We start from the raw sequence: 18,819 nt of genomic DNA on the forward strand, positions 1-18,819 counted from the left end.
ATGTATCATGATTTTAATGATTTGATCTTGAAATAGGTTTCAACATGTAATTCTAATTTCTTAACATAGTCTCAGTTATGCTTTGTGACTATGGATTACAGAAGCCACAGTTCTACTTTTTCCTCTTTGTCCTTCCTTGAACTTTTTTGCTCCCCCATCACCCCTCCCTTCTCTCTTTCCTAACCTGTCATCCCAGTATTTGTACACTCTTTAGTTGAAGCTTAGGATTCCACATGTGAAGGTTCATTACTTATTTTTTTTCCAGTAGTGTCCCTGGAAACTATGAATTATCCACAGTAGTAATTGAAGATAACAATTTTGTTTATGGTGCTGAACATGATCACATTTACTGCTGGGTGTGTCAAGCCTACGATGATGGAATAATAAATGGGTACTGAACGTTCCTGCAACTTTTATTTGCAAGGCATTGCTCTTGCAATCAGGGTCACATTACCTAGATGTCAGTGAAATAAGACAGGGAGAGGGTATTTATTTAATCCACCATGAATGCATTCCAGAGTGACTTAATTGCTTTTCTACACCTCAAGCAGGTGGATATGTGTACATATGCAATAGCTGGGAACCTTTTTAATTTGGGTTAACAAGGAGAAAAAAGTACTCTTTGCAAATTCAGGAATTATTTTTTTCTTTTTGAATTCCTCAAATAGGGAAGATTAGTATATTTTCATTGCATTTTTTAAGCTTGTTCCCCCAGGGTAGCACGGCTTTAACTGTTCCCAATATATCCCTGTTATTGTAAAGGCATTTTAATCTAAGAGTCACGGGAGCAAACGGATGGTGGATAAAAGCTTCAAAAATTTGGCCATTGTGAATTTCTGCAAAATCTTCTTCGCTTCATTTACTTTCTGTCTAAAAGTTGTATATGTCGAGACTTGAAGGCCTTTTGAGATGATTCCAGGTGTTACTCTAGGAATGTGTTCCAATTTTGTAGCAAACCTCCACTTCTTGAAGACATTTCTTGAAGCATAGATAGACCAGATTTGAAATCTACTGTGTTCACCCTGCAGGTAGTTTTTCACTAGGAATTGCATCCATGACAGGCTTTTCATCTTTAGCAAGTCATGGGCTTCAACTGAGAGTTCCTTAAATGGATAACTGAGGCACAAGGCCAGGCTAAGTGACAGTTACAACTTCATCCTTCTCCTCTCTCCTGACACCAGCCCCACAATTTCTAACTGGCTGTGGTTCCAAGTGGCACCTCTGAGAGGCATTGAGAAACATTGTGTGACAATAGTTAAGACTGCAGTGCTATGGAGTCAGAAAGACCTGTGCCTGAGTGCTACAGCTATTGCTTGCTGTATGACCTTGGGGGAGGTTAGTGAACCATTTTTAAGCATCAGAATTCCCACTTATTAATAGGGATTATAGTCGTACCTATTTCAAAAGTTTTTGTGAGGATTCCATGAGAAAGTACTTAATAAATGTCTGGCACACAGTAAACTTTGTGTTTATCATGATATCATGATTGTCTTCATCATCTCTGGTCATGTCAGAATTCTTGGGGGGATATTTGAAGAGATCAGATTTCTCATTTGTAGCTAGGCTACAAGTAAACAAAACGAATCAGTGAGATTAAAGGGTGGAAGCCCAGCAGAGTGAGCCTGAACAGTTTTACAAACCCAGCTGCAGTGTCCTGTTAGAAGCCTTCAACTTGCCAAGCACAGATCCATTCCTTTGAAAAGGTCATTGTGTGAAGAGCTGCCTACCCGTGGCTGACTCACACAAGCATCTATTCACGCTCATTTTCCTACATGAATAGTTCCAGGGTTACCAGAGTTCTAGCCTCATCTCAAGGCCTTCATTTATTTATTTTCCCAGAGCAGTCTCATCAGGCTATGAAGTTCCAGCTTGCTTTATGTTGATGACTGCTGAGTCTACATCTGCTGCTCTCACTTCTTCTGAATTCTGAAGAAGAAATTTCTTAGGCTGCATTCCAGGCCCTTTGTATTCTCTCCCAGACCTGCCATGACAGCCTGAATTTCCACTGCTCAGATTTATGTGTCGTATGTCCTGGAATAACTGAACTATTGGTTATTTTCTATAAATACTCCATATTTTTCAGTCTTCATCCTCCTCACATTTACCACCTCTGCATGTGTGTTCATTGGTTCTTTATCTACATTTACTCCTTGGCTAGGTAATACGATTCAATCTCAAGGTTGTACATGCTCTCTGTATCTTTATAACTTCCACATTTACATCTCCAGATGTGACTCTATGTTTAAATTCTAGGCTCATATATCTAACTCTATACTCAGCATCTTCACTTGAATGTCTAAAAGACCCCTCCCACCTAAGGTGTCCACAATTGAACAGTGGTTCTTTCTCTTCTTACCCCACCTATTTATGTGTGTATGTTTAATTTTTAGTATTACTTTGTGCTTTTCTTGACTGAAATTTGGAATCAGCCATTTCTGCAAGGAAACCTCATTCATTTTAGGGGAATATAGCATAAAGAAACCAAGATTCGGGTGCTTAATATGCTCATTGCTACTGGGGAGTGAGATCATGTCACCACTTTGCTGTGAATATTTCAATAGTTTCTCATCTCACTCAGAATAAAAGCCAAAGTCCGTTGTAGTGGCTGACAAGGCCCCAGCAATCTGGCCCCTTCTTAAGAATCTTGCCACATCCCTTCTGGCTCTTCCCCAGGGTCATTTTCTCCAGCCACACCAGCCTCTGTTCTTCAGGGATGTCAGATAGCCTCCTACCTTTGGTTCTTGGCTTTTGCTGTTCTCTCTTCTTGGAGTATTTTCACCTAGATATCTGCATAGTTTATTTCTTCACTTCCTTAAATCTTCTTCTTAAAAGTCACCTCCAAGGAAGCCTTCTCTGTCCAACCTATTGAAATCTATTGTGCTCTCACCTCCATCTTCTGCTACTCCTTATACATATCTTCCATGCTTAGTTCCTTCTCAGCACGACCACAATATTCTAAGATATTATGTAACTTATTTTATTTATCATCTATCTCTCTCTTCTAAAACAGAGGTTACATGAGGGCAGGGATTTTTTTGTGTTTAGCTCACTGTTGTATCCCCAGGATCTAGGATAACACCTGGTACCTAGCCAGTGCTCAGTCAAGATTTTTTGAACAAACGATGAGTAAATGAACATTATGATATACGGAAGTAGGGAATGGTTTCTGGAAGTCTATTCTAATATGGCGTCAAAGCCAAAACAACATCCTATAGCTGTGCCTCTTCTGTGACTATGAGCGTAGAGGGCAAGGAGGTGTTACAATATCTACCTTAGGTATGTAAACTGCTGAAGATGTGGAAGTTTCACATTTATAGCAAATAGCCTTGGATTCAGATTGTTTGTCTTTATCTATTAATGAGTCCATTCTGATGACTCAATGACTAAATTGAAGTGGGTGGTTTCGTAGAGGGAAAGTGTTTCAAGAAAAAGAAATGTTATTTGATGCAAAAAAGAAACATAAAAAAACCCCACAGAAATCAGGGATAAAAAATAGTGGCAAAGAGGAATGAATCTAATAGAGGGGCCAACACATTTCCAATAAGTCAGGCTATCTTTGAAAGCTTGGTGACTCCTTACTTGCATGCCTTCTCCTTCCTCTGGGGGCCACTGCCCTCACATGTGTGAAGGGCCATGAGAAGGAAGAGGATCCAAGCTGTGGACCTGCATGGGTTGTGAGAACATTACTTTGTCTAAATAAAATAAAGTAGATTTTGCTTGAATGATGCTGCCATTTACTGAACTGTTTAAGAAAAATTTTAAAAAACAAAATACTTTAAGATGCTTATGGGAAAGATACTCTTTTTTTTTTTTTTTACAACTCCACTGTTTGGGATTCTTGCTCTTTGCCAGAAGATCCATCTGCCAGGCAGCAACCAGGCTTTCTGCAGAGCCTAAAGCTCTACCTGGGGAATGTGTCCAGAGGGAGAACACCTGGGCAGGCTGAACCTACTCATGATTTAGTGCAAGTTACTGAGCTAAGCAGCTTCCTTCTGGAGTCTTCAGAAACGGCCATGGTATCATTTTCAAGTTAGCTCTTGTTCCCAAAAGGAAATTTGCATATTCTTATGCTTATGTGTTTTCCAAACTTGACACATTTAGTTTATGCAAGGTGGTTTCAGAATTGAAGTAAAATAGTTTGTCTTTTCTGAAGAACAAGCCAAGGAAAAGAGAGAAACTTATGCTTAGGTCTCTGAGGCCTCAAACTTCCTGAATATGTCAAAAGTCAGATGCTGGAGGTTCAGGGTAGGAAGAAGTGAGGGTCTGGCCTAAGTGGGAGCACCAATGGATAAATCAAGGCATACAAATATAGTAACTTATGAAATTATTAACTTATTTTACCCTTCTTTGCTTTCCCTGGGGTTCTGTAGTAAGTGAGACAATCTTGATGCCAGAGTTAAACGAGGTCAAAGAGTGTGGCTGGCCACAAAGACTGTGTCATTATTTAACCTTAGAAGATAAATGTCCCTCATCCTCATATCTCTCTAGCCCATACTTTTAATTACAGAGGGGTCAAAGAACATTCCAAAGCACATCTGTCTCTCAGGTGTTAGAGCAGACTGGCTTCTCAACTTTGGTGGCCATTGTTTATCAGTTTCTATGAAGCTCAAAAAGCTTGTCATATAAAAAGCCACAATGCTTGAATAGCTTATTGTACCTGTTACAGTGGTCTCATAATTGGTAAGCAAATCTCGCGGTTGTGCCGGGTGATCCATTAGGGTATGGAGAAAAATTAGTAATCTGTGTTTTTATTTTCACCTTTTAAATTTCTATTTAGGTGCATGTGTCACATTATACATTTGTCCACCAGCACATATGCATGATAATGAATAAATAAATTAATAGAAATTCTTATAGTAGAAGTATGTGCTCAAATTATTTTATTGATAAGTCCATACTCCAGAAACCTTGGGGGCCACCTTTTTTTCCCTCAAGTTCAACATTTTTTGAGGTCTATAGCACAGAATTTTTACTGTTTTTAGTGGAACCTGGAAAAAAAAGTGGAGACTAAAATATTTAGACTTACAATTCTGGTGGAGTTTAAAACACTTTGTTCCTATAACAAAGTACAACATTAGCCTCTTTCTTTTCAAAGAAACCTGTTTTATTTTTGGTGTGAGTTTCAGTTGAATTGATAAATTGATTCAGGATTTAAAAGACATATACAAATTTGTAGACATTCTCTACATATGTAGCCATGCTGGGTTACATAGCATTAATCATTAAAATAGAAAAGTCCCTTTACAATAATAACATTTCAACAAGGCTAAAATACCTATTTTCAGGATATAAATTCCACCAGGAATTACCTTAAGCTAAGTTTGAATACTGGGCCACCTGGTATTTTATGCTACCTGATTAGTTTTATATCCCAAGGCCACAGGATAATTTTACTCCCAGGATTCAAAGCTGTACTTTTTCTTTTCAAGGAGTACAGAATGTCGCTCAATATACATTTCGATTTTGAGCAATGACAGGTTAGCTGAAAGACTTGGGTTTCAGGACAGTTCTATATCTGATGGATGGCTTATATGACATAGCTCTAACTCTGAGACTGTCCCTCTTACAGAATGCTTATACCTGACCCTTTGAGCCTTTCAGCGACAAGAATCAGAATCCATCTCAAAAACAAAACAAAAGAAAACAAAATCCCATAATGCCAAATATACGTGAAGAATTTGCTAAAACCTGAGTTGAGCCCAAATATTGAGTTTATTTTTTAAACTAAAATTTGTATTGAACTTACTTCAGAATGTTTCTAAAGTATAGCCTGAACTGCTGCCGATCTTCAACATTTTCAAAACTACTATGGTACTATAACAAAATTAGGCCATCAATATATTCTCTGAATGAAATTGGACTTGATTTAGCACCTCTGTCTTAAGTCTCTGAATTGAGCCTTCTCATAGCAGTAGGGTCCTCATCGTCTGCATACACCACTACCAATTTGTTTATTAATCTTTTCTGACAATACCTCTCCCCCTTTTAAATAGCCTTGTTTCTAATTTGGAAGTGTCATTCTTAGTGAAACTAAAATGAATTGCAGGATTGATCAGTTTTTGTTGATCAGTTTTGTTTCTGTTGATCAGTTTTGTTCATTTTCTCATTTTTTTCTTTCTTATGCTTTTGGATATTAACAGAAGAAACATAAGCAGCAGTTCGTAAACTGCCTCTCAAGCATCAGAGGGAATTTGATGCTGTGAGATTTAGGCTTTCTTCTCAACTTTTCCATGGGTGATAATGTCCCCACCATGACTCTTCCAGCAGAAAATGCCCAGACAGCTGTATGGAGTCCATCAGCTATCTTATTAGGATGTCTTGAGATATAAAAGTTATGCACAATAGTTAAGTGGAAGATACTTACTTTGTTAGACTCTACTAAACTTAGAAATTACTTAGTTTTTCCCAGGAAGATAATCCTACCTCCATAACTAGTTAGCAAGTTTGATAGACATTCTAGGCTTCCTATTTTAACTTATTTTCACATTCTGTCTAGAACAACTTTCCTTTGTTATTCAGAAATTAATCCTACTGTCTTCAAGACAGTCATTTTGACCCGCTCTATTTCAGCAAACATTAGTGTGAGAACCAGCCTTCATATTGTAATAAGCACCGGTTGTGTGCACGGCATTCTATCTGTGCTAAGTATTGTATCTGTGTGTGTGTGTGTGTGTGTGTGTGTGTGACAGAGAAAGAGAGAGAGAGAGAGGGACACACACACACACACAGCACAGTGGATTTTGGCATGCATAATTTTAACATTCATAAGCAATCCTAAAGTTCCAAGCCATGGACTCATGTAGTGATTTGTAATTTTGCTTAGCATGAATTTGAATCCCACTTATTTGAGATTAATGTAGGGGACAAAGTGACTTTGTTAATGAATAAGTCAACTGTACAGACCAAAATGTATCATTGTTCTAATCATTTTTCATGTTTTTATGGGGGCTATACTGTAAAGCAGTGTTTCTCATCCTTAATAATATCGACATTTGGGCCAAATATATCTTCGTTGCCAGGAACTGTGCTGTGAGTTGTAGGATATTTAGAAACGTCCCTTGCCTCTACTCACTAGAGGCCAGGAGCACACCTCTCCCACTTTTTATGACAACCAAAATGTCTCCAGACATTGCCAAAGGTACCCTGGGGGGAAAATCACCCAGAATTGAGAACTGCTTCTGTAGAGTAAACCCCTGGTTGATGATTGAAAGCTGAGCCATCATAAATTGTACCCGTATTTCCTATAGTGTGTTGTTATACATTGAGATTTTGTTTCTGAGCGCACCTTCCATTCATAAAATTACAAAATTGATTTAAAATTTCTACAGCCACTTAATTAAATATGGAAAATTATGGAAAATTATGAAATCTATATTCCTTTTAAGGGAGACTATCTTTTCCTATTGAGTTATCAGCATATCCAATATAGGCATTTCACTTAATACTGTCTGAGAGAAATTATTTAGCAATTGAAGATGGGATGAAATGGTGAGTGGGAAAATTATATGCAAGGAATCTAGCTGGGAGACTGACTTAGTCTTGCCTATAGAATAGAAGGAAAGGTGGGTTTTCAAGATCACGTGGGAGAAAAATCACTGAGTTCCTAAAATGATCATTATTACTGCCAGGTAAATCTAGCCATTCCCCAATTGCAGTGAAAAGCAAGCAATGACTTGATCCTCGGTATCTGAGAACAGCTCCCTGAGCTCAGCCACAGTTCCTAGGATCTATTGTCATGATCCTTCTAAACCCTAGGCCACCAGTTATAGATCTCTTTTAATTATACCACACTTGTTGTTTCAGAACTTGTAAACTTTCAGCCCATTTAAACATTCTTATTTACTGTCTCACTTTTTTGTAATTAACTAATTTTATGATTTCTGCTATTAATTCTTTGGTTTTCAGAGTCATTTCTCTATTCAACAAGATTGTCTCTAAACTAAGCGTGTGTTTCTGAATACCACTTCATGAAGGTGGTTTTCAGAAGGGAAATTGCAGCTAAGTGAAGCACTGATAATTTGTCAACCTGGGTAGTTTTTACAGCATGACTTGACTAGGATCTGGAATTAAATACCCAAGAGAGAGGATTAAAAATAGGATGGGTTTCAATATCAGAAAGTGAATGCTTGAAGTGTCTTTCCTGTCCTTTTCTTTCAATTTATCACACACACTGGCACTACAGTTTCTGCAAATGAGTAGTGTTTCCTCTAGGGCTTCCAGATTTAAATGGAACCAAAAGGGCTGAGTTCTTTTGGCTGGATCATTCTACATGCTTGTGAATTGCAATTTCAATGCAAATCATAATTATTGGCCTAGCAATAGCATATACTGTATCCCTCAAATGAAAACAAGAACTAGAAAGTTTTGCCCCTTTTATATATCTTGGTACAAGTTCAAATCATTTCACAGTGGTCCTATGTTTGACAGGCTATTAACATCTTATTTAATATTATTGTTTTATTCATAGATAGGCAAGTAGTACCGTAAAAGTCAGGCGAGTTTTGCAGAACATATTTCTTTATTGATCATATTTTCCCAACAAAATATATTTAAATATAGGTATAATTATACCCACAATATAGCAAAAGTATCACTACTGTTAATATATAAATAGTGGTATAACTATATTATTATAATGATATAAATAGCATTATAATTTAATTCATAATGTAATAATATTTAAATGGTTTTAATATGAAAATGGTTTATTTAAATTAAAATGGTTTTAAATCTTCTCAACAATTGCAAGACGAAGTTTCTGAGAGGATTGATAAGAATTATAGTCCCATTGACTTTCCATCACTTCAGTGTGTGATTTGAATGATTTTATTGCAGGGAGGATGGGCTGCAGAGTTATTGAATCTATTTTTTTTTCTTTTGAGAGAGAGTCTTCACTCTTGTAGCCCAGGCTGGAGTGGTGCAGTGGCGTGATCTTGGCTTACTGCAACCTCTGCCTCCTGGGTTCAAGCAATTCTCCTGCCTGGGCCTCCTGAGTAGCTGGGATTACAGGCATGCACCACCATGCCCAGCTAATTTTTGTATTTTTAGCAGAGATGGGGTTTCACCATGTTGGCCATGCTGGTCTTGAACTCTGAACCTTAGGTGATCTGCCTGCCTCGGTGTCCCAAAGTGCTGGGATTCTAGGCATGAGCCACCATGCCCAGCCTGAGTTATTGAATCTTAAAGCTGCACAGAGCTCTCAGATCATCTGGTCCAGTGGCTTTCAAATTTGTGAGCCACAAATACAGTGTGTGTGTGTGTTCATATATATCTGAAACAGAGTCTCTGAAATAGTGCTTATTAATATATTTTCTATTAAATTCTATTCTATTCTATTCTATTCTATTCTATTCTATTCTATTCTATTCTATTCTTCTTTTATCTAATTCATTTTTTAAAATGCCAAACAGGACTCACTGATAGTCATGACTTGTGGTTGGAAAAACACGGATCTAGGCTAGCAGCTGTGTTTTACAGATGGGAAATCTGGAGTCTGGCAACACAAGTGTTGTCTAAGGTCAAAAAGCTCATTAGCTGCTAAAACGAGGGGGCTTTTTAAAACACATGTGGAATTTCAAATTCAAGTCATTTAGCATTTGGTGCTCACAAAATGATTTATGGCTAGTCCAGAAAGCACTTTCGGATTGCTCTATTGGAAATCAGGAGACAACTGTGACCCATTACTACTGTGCATCCGCACAGGCACACTTATTCCCTCTGCTACTGGCCCTGTGACCCACCAGGCTAAAGGCTGTATTGGAACATAGGCACACCTATTTCTTTGCATATTTTCTTTGACTGCTTTTGTCATCCAGTGTCAGAGCTGAAGAGCTGTGACAAAGATGGTATGGCCCACAAAGCCTAAAATGTTTACTTTCTGGCCCCTTACAGAAAGAGTTTGCCAACTTCTGGGAATTGTCTGATAATGAATGTAAAGCACTTACAATTTCTGACACATGATAAATATCCAAAGAACAGTAGCTATTTTTATTTTAAAGTGGTAATGGTGATTAAGAGGATAAGAATTACAATTATTATGTTGGTAATGATAGAAATAATAAATTATGATGGTGTCAATAGTAATGATAATGATGATGACAATAATATTAATAACAACAATAATAATATTTTATTTAGCTACCAGCTTTGAATTCTTTTATCTTATTGTAGAAGCCACTCCTGATATTGCCTAGGTTTTTCCTTTTCCCTGGTATCAAAATTCATTTTCAGGGAAGAATCTGAAACTTGCTGTAAGATAAAAAAAAAAAAAAATGAAGCTCTACATATTGAGGCTTAATTGGCAGGTATGGAGAAGTATTTTGAGAGAAAACTCAGGTCTTCTTGTCCATTGTTGCATAAAGCAGCCTCAGTCTGCATATTTTTATTTTATTCTGGACAACTCCTTTGCAAATATTTGCAGAGTATTCACAAGGGATTTCTGTTTCTTCCTAAGATCACACCATCAGCACTGTCAGAAGCTCTTACTTGTGTGGGGCTTGATGGTGAGTCCTGGCAGTTTTCCCATATCCCACAGGTGTCCTGGGAAAATATATTTGTCTTCTTTCTGACTTTTTTTTTTTTAATTTACAAATCTAAGAAGAAGAAAGACATTCTTGTTTTGTACCCATAATTTCTGTGCTACACTAAGGTTTCCTAAATTTTGGAGAATTTGCTGTCTATGGCCTAAAAAATATAACCCTCATTGCTGCCACTCACCGACCCCAAATATGTCTTAAAGTAAATTAGACTCACTCAGAAACTTAGCATCTGTTTCTCTTCTCAGTTATAAATTCACAAATAGGATGTTCCTCCTTTTAAAGTGGTTTCCCTAGCAACTAAACCAACCTTATATGATCAGAGCAGTTTGTCACTTTTGAAGTTTGACTTTCTGACAAGGCCTTCTGGCTCAGGGAAATGAAGAAAACAACCTCCAAACACAAACATTTCGAAAACACTCAAGTGATGATTTACAAATGAATTACATTTGGGTGATTTTTCTGTAGATTGTGTGTCAACCACCATCACCACCACGCTCCACAGCCAGCCAGCAAAGATAACCATCTCTTGAAGTAGCTATCGTCATAGCAGAGAACAGATGGGAGTGATTCTTAAAGGGGCTAAATTACCATAAAGATGTATTTTGGGAAGCGGTGGGTAGACAGAGATATAGGAAGACTTGCAGCAGGCAGCCACACAAAGCGAACTCACCTTGTGATTAGTTCATCTTGCTTATCTCGAGGCTAAAGTAAACATATTGGTCACAATTCAGGTACATCGTGGGGAAGACAGACTTTTGCTCCCTCTACTCAGAAGGAGTCAGGACAAAGTGAGAGGAAGGTGGGTCTCAGCTAACCCACCTTAGACTGACTTTTCATTTATTTTCATTATTTTAAAAATAATAATAACTGTTATTTGTCTTTGGTGCTTTTTTTCCCCACTGTTGCTGTCCTATTTACTGATGACCAGAGTTAGGACCTCATTCAATTCTGGGTTTTCCTTTCCCTTCCAATCCCTTTCCGACTCCTCCTGTAACTGGAATGCAGTTGGGGATGGATAGAGTGATTGGAGTAAAACAGAAGGGTACAGGAAACAGGACAACTGTCTGCTTTCTAATGACATTTTCTATTGACCCCTCAACAAGGGGAAGAGAGAAATTATTTATGAGATCTGTAGAGACCCCCAAATGAGCTTCGAGTGAAAGAGCTTATGAGAGAAGAGTAAAAACAACAGCGGAAGCTTAGTCAGAGTTTGCAGAGTCAGAATCTCTGTTCTCAGTTTGAATTCATGAATTTGTTTGTTCATGAATTTGCTTTCATGGTCTCAAGATGAATTGCAAGTTTTCTTCCTTGGAAGATTTTCCCCGAGAGCACGGTGTTCCTCATAATAAGCAAGTCAAATGGGCAGGTCCCTCCCACTTGCTGGTACTTCAGATGGAGTGTGACTGAGGCTCTAGCAGCATCTAGCAGGTAGGCGATGTATGAAGTAAAGTAAAAAAGGCATGTTCTGCACAACAAAAAACTTATATCTTATGCAAAGTAAATACCAATTCCAGGAAGCAGAAGGGAAATGTTTTGAAAAGATTTGTTCTTACAAAGGAACTTTTTAAATTTTTTGGTCAGATGTGTGGTGCATGCCTGCAGTCCAAGATACTTGGAACTTTTTAAGACCTTTTTTGGGGGCACAGGAAAATTTGTCTTCTGAACTTTGTACAGATTATATTTCTTATACCAAGCTTGGAATACATTCAATTGAAGAGTTCTGTAAGTATTTATCAAATACTTACTATAGGTTTATTATTAAAATTGGTGCTTTGGAAAGAGAAGCATAAAATGCTGACATAGTATGGTAGACACAGAAATGTGGTGCCCAGATCCCATTTTGAGAAAGGTCTTGCTGTTGAGCTGTGGAAGGTGTGGTTGGCAGGTAGCATCCAACTGTCACCTCCTTCAGGGTCAACCTCATCTGCAGAGAGGCTCTCCCCTGAGTGTACCTTCTCGGGGAAGCCCACAGCTGGTGAAGCCTTGGCTACTTTGGCTGGATATGGGAAGCGCTTATGGGCAGCACTTCCTAATACCAAGTGTTAGGGAGCTCCTAAGCTCCTTACCCAATTAGCCCAGGCTCCGTTGGGTCTGCTTCATCACCCAACTTCTCCCTCTGCCAATCCTGCCTCTTCTTCTTACTTCCCACCAGCTGCTCTCTCATAAATATCTGGCACCCTGAATTTTGTCTCTGCATCTATCTCCAGATAATCCAACCTGCAACATCCAGTTATTAATGATTTTGCAAACAATTCAAGAGACAGGACTATTCTATGTGGGTCATTGATGCTGTGGCACAGAATGTAAGTGCTACAATGTTTTTAGATGAGACGGAGGGAGCTGAGCACTTCAAACATTAGAGAAGACTCCTGGTAGATCTGAACTCCTGACCTAAGATAGTGGAGGGTGAGAAGAAAGGAAGGACAGGAAATGAAGCAACTGAGCCGAAGCAAGTAGTGTGACTGTGAGGAAGTTGGCCTGGCTACCAAGAAGGCTTACATGTTAGGGAAGAGTTAGAAATTGAATTGTTGTTAATTTACTTAAGATTAGATCAGGCTGTGCAAAAGAGAGAAAACCCCAAAATAGATGTTCGCTTTTTTCTTACATTAAGAAAAAGTTCAGAAATTTAGTTTTGTTCTTGTTTGAGATCTCTTCTTGTCAATTTATTCATGATTCTGTCTTCTTTAGAGTGAAGCCCTTATCATCAGGATCTAAGATGGCTGCTAGAGATCCAGCCATCACATCCAAATTCCAGACAGCAGAATGGAGGATGAGATAAAGAAGGGCATGTCACATCATTTTAAAGAAACTTACTTTTAATTACTTCTCATTGGTTACAACTTAGTTACATAGCCATACGTACTAGTAAAGGAGGCTGAAGAGTATCCCTTCGACTAGGCAACAACATACACAGCTTAAAATTATTGTTATTTTAAAATTACAGTTGAAATATATGACCACTCAGATGGTGGAAACAAGTGAGACAAAATAATAAAAAAGCTAAAATCTAGTGTCTTGAAAATGATGGTGGCAGTAAAAAATTCCTAGAAATACAGAGAAGAGTTATTTTATATATGTGTGTGAAATGTCAAAAGATTTGGGGCATATTTAGTTGGAGGTTAATATTAATAATCATCTAACGTATGTTGAAGGTTTTCTATGTAACAGGCATTGTTTCAAATGCTTTATATCTATTGCATAATTTAATGGAGCCTAACAGGTAGGTTTTTATAAATGGCTTATTATATATAAGGAAGTGGAGATTTTCAGAAAGGAAGACAATTGACCAAGGTCACACAAACTGTAAATGGCAGAACCCAGCCTAACACTCATGTTTGTCAAATTCTCCAATCCGATGACTTGCGCCATGGTTGCTCAATATTAGAGTCAGCAAGAGAGACATCAAAGAGGAGAAGCGGGAGCTCAGGAGAGAGCACAGACCTGGAAATGCACGTTGAAATCAGCCAGTTCTGATGAGCACTGAAACCATGAGAGTAGAGAACATGAGAGAAGAGAGTCATGGAGGAGAGACCTCAGGCAATGGAAAGAGGAGGATGCCAAATGTTAAGTCTTGGGGATCTTTCTTTCTTTCTTTCTTTCTTTTTTTTTTTTTTTTGTTAGAGACAGGATCTCAAAATTTTACCCAGGCTGGAGTGAAGTGGCACGATCATAGCTCACTGCAGCCTTGGACTTCCGGGCTCAAGAGCTCCTCCACCTCCACCTCCCAAATAGCTAAGACTACATGCGCATATCATGCCAGGCTAATTTTTTAATTTCTTTTTCTTTTTTTTTTTGTAGAGACAGGGTTTCACTCTGTTGCCCAGGCTGGTCTCAAACTCCTGGCCTCAAGTGATCCTCCTGACTCAGCTTCCCAAAGTGCTGGGATTACAGGAGTGAGCCACTGTGCTTGGCTGGGTCTTTCTCTTGAAGGAGGAGGGGAAGCAGGGAGGTCACTGGAAAAGAACCAGGGCAGGATGGTGTCAGGGAGGAGAAAGAGTTTCTTGAAGATGAAAGGGACAAACAATATTTACAACACAGAAGTTCAGGGGAAAAAAAGTCAACTATTTGAGTAGCAAGAGGCCATGCATTGCTTATCTTTAGAGTGTTGAAAGAGGATGTGGGAATAGGTAGAGGAAGGTGGAAAATAGTGAACGAGCTGTTTAAAACTTGTAATGGCAATCCTATTGCAAATAGTAACTGATAATAGGAGTTAATATTTATTCTGTGCCTACTATGTGCCAAATACTGTTCCAAAGGCGTACGTAACTCATGTAACCACAACCTTATGCGGTAGCTACTCTTATTATCCCTATTTTACAGATGAGAAAATCGAGGCAGTGAGAGAGTAAGAAATCTGTCCAAGGTTTCACTGCTATTAAGTGGGAAAGCTGGGATTGAAGCCCAAAAAGTTTGGCTGCTGAGCTCATGCTTAAGAGTCTAGAATATCCAAAGATTTCTTTAAAAAGTAATGACTTTGCAAAAATCCACATTTATTCTTCTGATATAAAATCTCAGATACATTTTCATAGAAACTGTCAAGTGTACTTAATGATCATCTATTCTTCTTTACCAAAAAAAGTTGTTTTGAGAAGGAATTAGTTTGTTGTATATTTCCCATGTCAGCTTTGACAGGAAATATTATTATTTAAAAAATAATTTAAATTCAATTTGAAGTCTTGAAGAAAAATTTACTGCATTTTTACTGGTAACCTTACTGAGAAAACTGAAATGATACGTTATGGACCTTAGTAAATGTCTCCAAAAAGAAAGAAGGCTTTCTGTCTTCATAGCAAAACATTTTAATAACTATGCACTGAAACAATGATTTTTTTGTGTATCAAATTCCTTTATGCCTACAGGCTACTCAATTGAATGTCATTAGAATATCTCAAAGCTATTTTCACATAGTTTGAAGGCTCGCCCATCTCCTACACAGTCACATGTTGATTTGGGGAAAAAAATATATAGCTGTGCATCATAGAGTATGGGCAGCATATTGGAATCTAAGGCTTATAGATTGCCAGCCTGCTCAGCGTCTCTAACCCTTTTCAGGTAACCAAATTTATTAATGCCAATGTGTGCTTTCAAAAGACTGAGAAGTGATTCTTAAAATGTTTTCACCAGGGATATCACAGAGAGGTTTTTAAATAAAATAGTACTGTGACGTTCAAAAACAAAGACTTCTCAAAAAGTATTTATGTTTTTAGAATTGGTAATTAGAACAGGCATATTTGAAGGGGATAGGCTTGCTTTCCATGTAGACTTATCAATTAACAAAATCATAACTGAGAATACAGCTTCATTTTATGAAGAGATGTAAGGGTATAAATGTAAAGGCAAGAAAAAATGATAAAAGTTGATCAGAGAAAAAAGGAAATCAAAATGCTGATTTAAAAGAAAAGTGCTTTGGAGTACATTCGGTAATCGTTTTTATGAAATTTTTAAATGATGATGATGTCACTGGCATGCATTGGTTCTACGTACATACTTAATGTTAGATTTCTAGTTACCTTGGAAACTCAGGATTATAATATGCTGCTACAACAATAATAACTAATCTCTTTTGAAAGCTTATCACATGGTGCTCATCATGTTGGAGAAGTCCCATGTATAATTTTATTTAATTCTTACAAAAGCTGTAAGTGTTAGATAACCTGTTTTCTTTATGTAAGTGATGGAGCCATTCTTTGTTGTGTTTGGTAGTGTCTTTATTTTAATTTGTGGACAAGCTTGATAAGTACATAAAGTGCTTTTTTTCTGGTAAGATGATTGCTCTTTCAGTTTCTCTTTCATGATATACAAAATACCTTTATATAATGTATTATTTTAGTAACTTGAAATTTTTCCTTCTTCCATCCTATGTTATTGCTTTATTACATGCCATGAGAAGAAAATTTTTAAAAATGTTTTCCTCATATTTTCTATGTTGCTTCTTAATATCTCACCTTTGAAATACCAGTCATTTCTGTCCTAGAAAGCTTTCTGTTAACTAATGTGGTTAGTCAGAGAAGTGCTACTGAGGGGATTATATTATATTTGCAGCTACTGACTTACTACAAACTAAAAAATGCTTTGTCCTTTATCTACTATTCCTTTATACTTGACACGTAGCACTATCTTATTTTCTCTGTGGTAGGCACACAACCATTCATTCATTCAACAAATATATATTGAGCATCTACTAAATGTTAAGCACTGGGGATGCACTGGTGATCCAAACAGGCATCATTAATTCTTGCCTTCATGGATGATTGCATGTGTTGGGCCCCAGCACACTTCCCAGACTGTGAAAACACATTGGCAAACTGTAGCCATCAGCTGGTTTGTTTTGCCCAGGATGAAAATTACTGAGTGTCAAATAATAAAATCAAGAGAAAAGACCATCCCAGTGTAATTTGATCCACCTACAAATCTTCACCCACTTAATTAATCTTTTACAAATATATATGTATCTTCATTCAAAACAACACTTTGGTCTAAATGGTGATGGTTCCAGAGGATATGGAGCAAATATTTAGATCAATTAACTTGCCACTGATTGTCATGTAACTTCTGATGAGTAAGATTTTTAGCTATTGTGGACAAGAGTCACAGGGTTTGTAAAAATCTTTTGGATGATAGTAGACAAGGGCCAAGATTCTTAGAAGGTGCCTTTCTATTTTATTTTGGAGTAAAAATATTAAGGGGAGAAAAAGGAGGAAATAGTGTAAGTAAACATGGTAATATTCTGATACTCTTATCAATTAGAAATTTTTGTTCAGTCTCATACATTTACTCTATCCTAAAAAGAAAGAGAGAAATGAATATTTATTGGGTACCTACTATGTGCCAGGCCATACACTAGGGCTCTTATATGTCACTTAATTTATTTTTTACATCCATCTTATGAGGTTCAGATGCTTTTATTATGCCCCTTTTATAAAAATAGAACTAAATTTCATGGAATTTGAGTAAGTTATATAGGATTATCCATGAATAATAAGTAGATTTATGTTTTTGAACCCAATTCTGACTCTAAATTCCATTGTTTCCATTAGTAGAATTAATAAGTAGGTGTTATAAAACATCATCTTGGAGCTCACATATTACCTTGGATATTTTGGAAGATGAATATTCTTTGCTAACTACTTATGGTAACCATATGTAGCCATTCAACAATAATTTCCTGTGCTCATGTTGTACTATCCATATTGAAAGGTATGTAGTTTTAGCACTCATGCTAGTGACAATATAATTGTATTCTTTGATATTCTTTATCTCATTTCTATTTTAAAGTTATATTCCAAAATAAACATGCATTGCTTTTATAGTAAGAGAATAACAGCTGTGAACAGTGGGAAACTCAGAGTATACAGCCATATTTTGAGAATGGATACTGGAAGCTTGAGAAAAGTATTCCTCCGAGTGTAGTTCTCCTGGGTAGGAACCATATTAGAAAGAAGATCCTGGCTGGCTACTGCGTTGTTATATACTCTGTATTTCTGCCCTTCTTATCAACTTCCTATAAATGTATATCTCTAAAGTAAGGCTGGCAGAAGCAGGGAGCAAATGAGGTGCAACATGAACCTGGGTTCTAGCCAGGTGGACCTGAGTTCAAATCCCATTGTCTCATGTGCTGGTTGAGCAAGTTATTTAATCTCCCCGAGTTTCATTTTTCTTACTTGTCTAGTGGACATCATAATTCTCTTGCTGGCTTGTGAGAAACAGAAAAGATAATATATTAAATATCAAGAGCAGTATCACATAAAACTCATTAAATGGTATGTATGTGTAGGATGAAATTTGCTCTTGGTTTGAGTGGGTTAAGTGTTTGAGGTAGCCATGGTGACAGACTATGGTTGCCAACAGTGGGAGGAGTGATCTAGACCAGAGATGCTTTTCTCATCTTTCTTTATGTACCCTGGCCTCTCACACAACCCTTTGATGCTGGCTTCCTTCATAGATTCCTAAAACATCCAAAGCTTTGGCATTCAGATTCGGTTGTTATTTTTATATGTGGTATATCTTCAAAGTGACACTTTAAAGTGACAAAATTAATAAGTGTTTAAATCACTCTTATTTCGTGACAGATCCTGAAATCTTTGAAACAGAAATCCCTCCTGTCCTCTCTGAATCTTCCATACATCTAGCATAAAGCATGCAACCATTTACTTAAGAAACGTGTATTGACCTCCTACTATGTGACAGGCACTGCATTAGGTGCTGGGGATACAGCAGGAAACAAAACAAATACATTTCCCATCACAGTGGCATTTATGTTCCAACTAGGGAGCCAGACACT

The 18,819-nt window shown here is 37.4% G+C and overlaps 1 protein-coding gene across 7 annotated transcripts in view; it reads left to right on the top strand.

The window, feature by feature from the left end:
* The window catches only part of MLIP (muscular LMNA interacting protein), a 247,356-nt gene that overhangs the window by 65,018 nt on the left and 163,519 nt on the right, over positions 1 to 18,819 (top strand). The gene's annotated exons all lie outside the window — the stretch shown is intronic.

The sequence above is a fragment of the Pan troglodytes genome, chromosome 5 (genome assembly GCF_028858775.2).
Source record: "Pan troglodytes isolate AG18354 chromosome 5, NHGRI_mPanTro3-v2.0_pri, whole genome shotgun sequence".
NCBI classification, from domain to species: Eukaryota; Metazoa; Chordata; class Mammalia; order Primates; family Hominidae; genus Pan; species Pan troglodytes.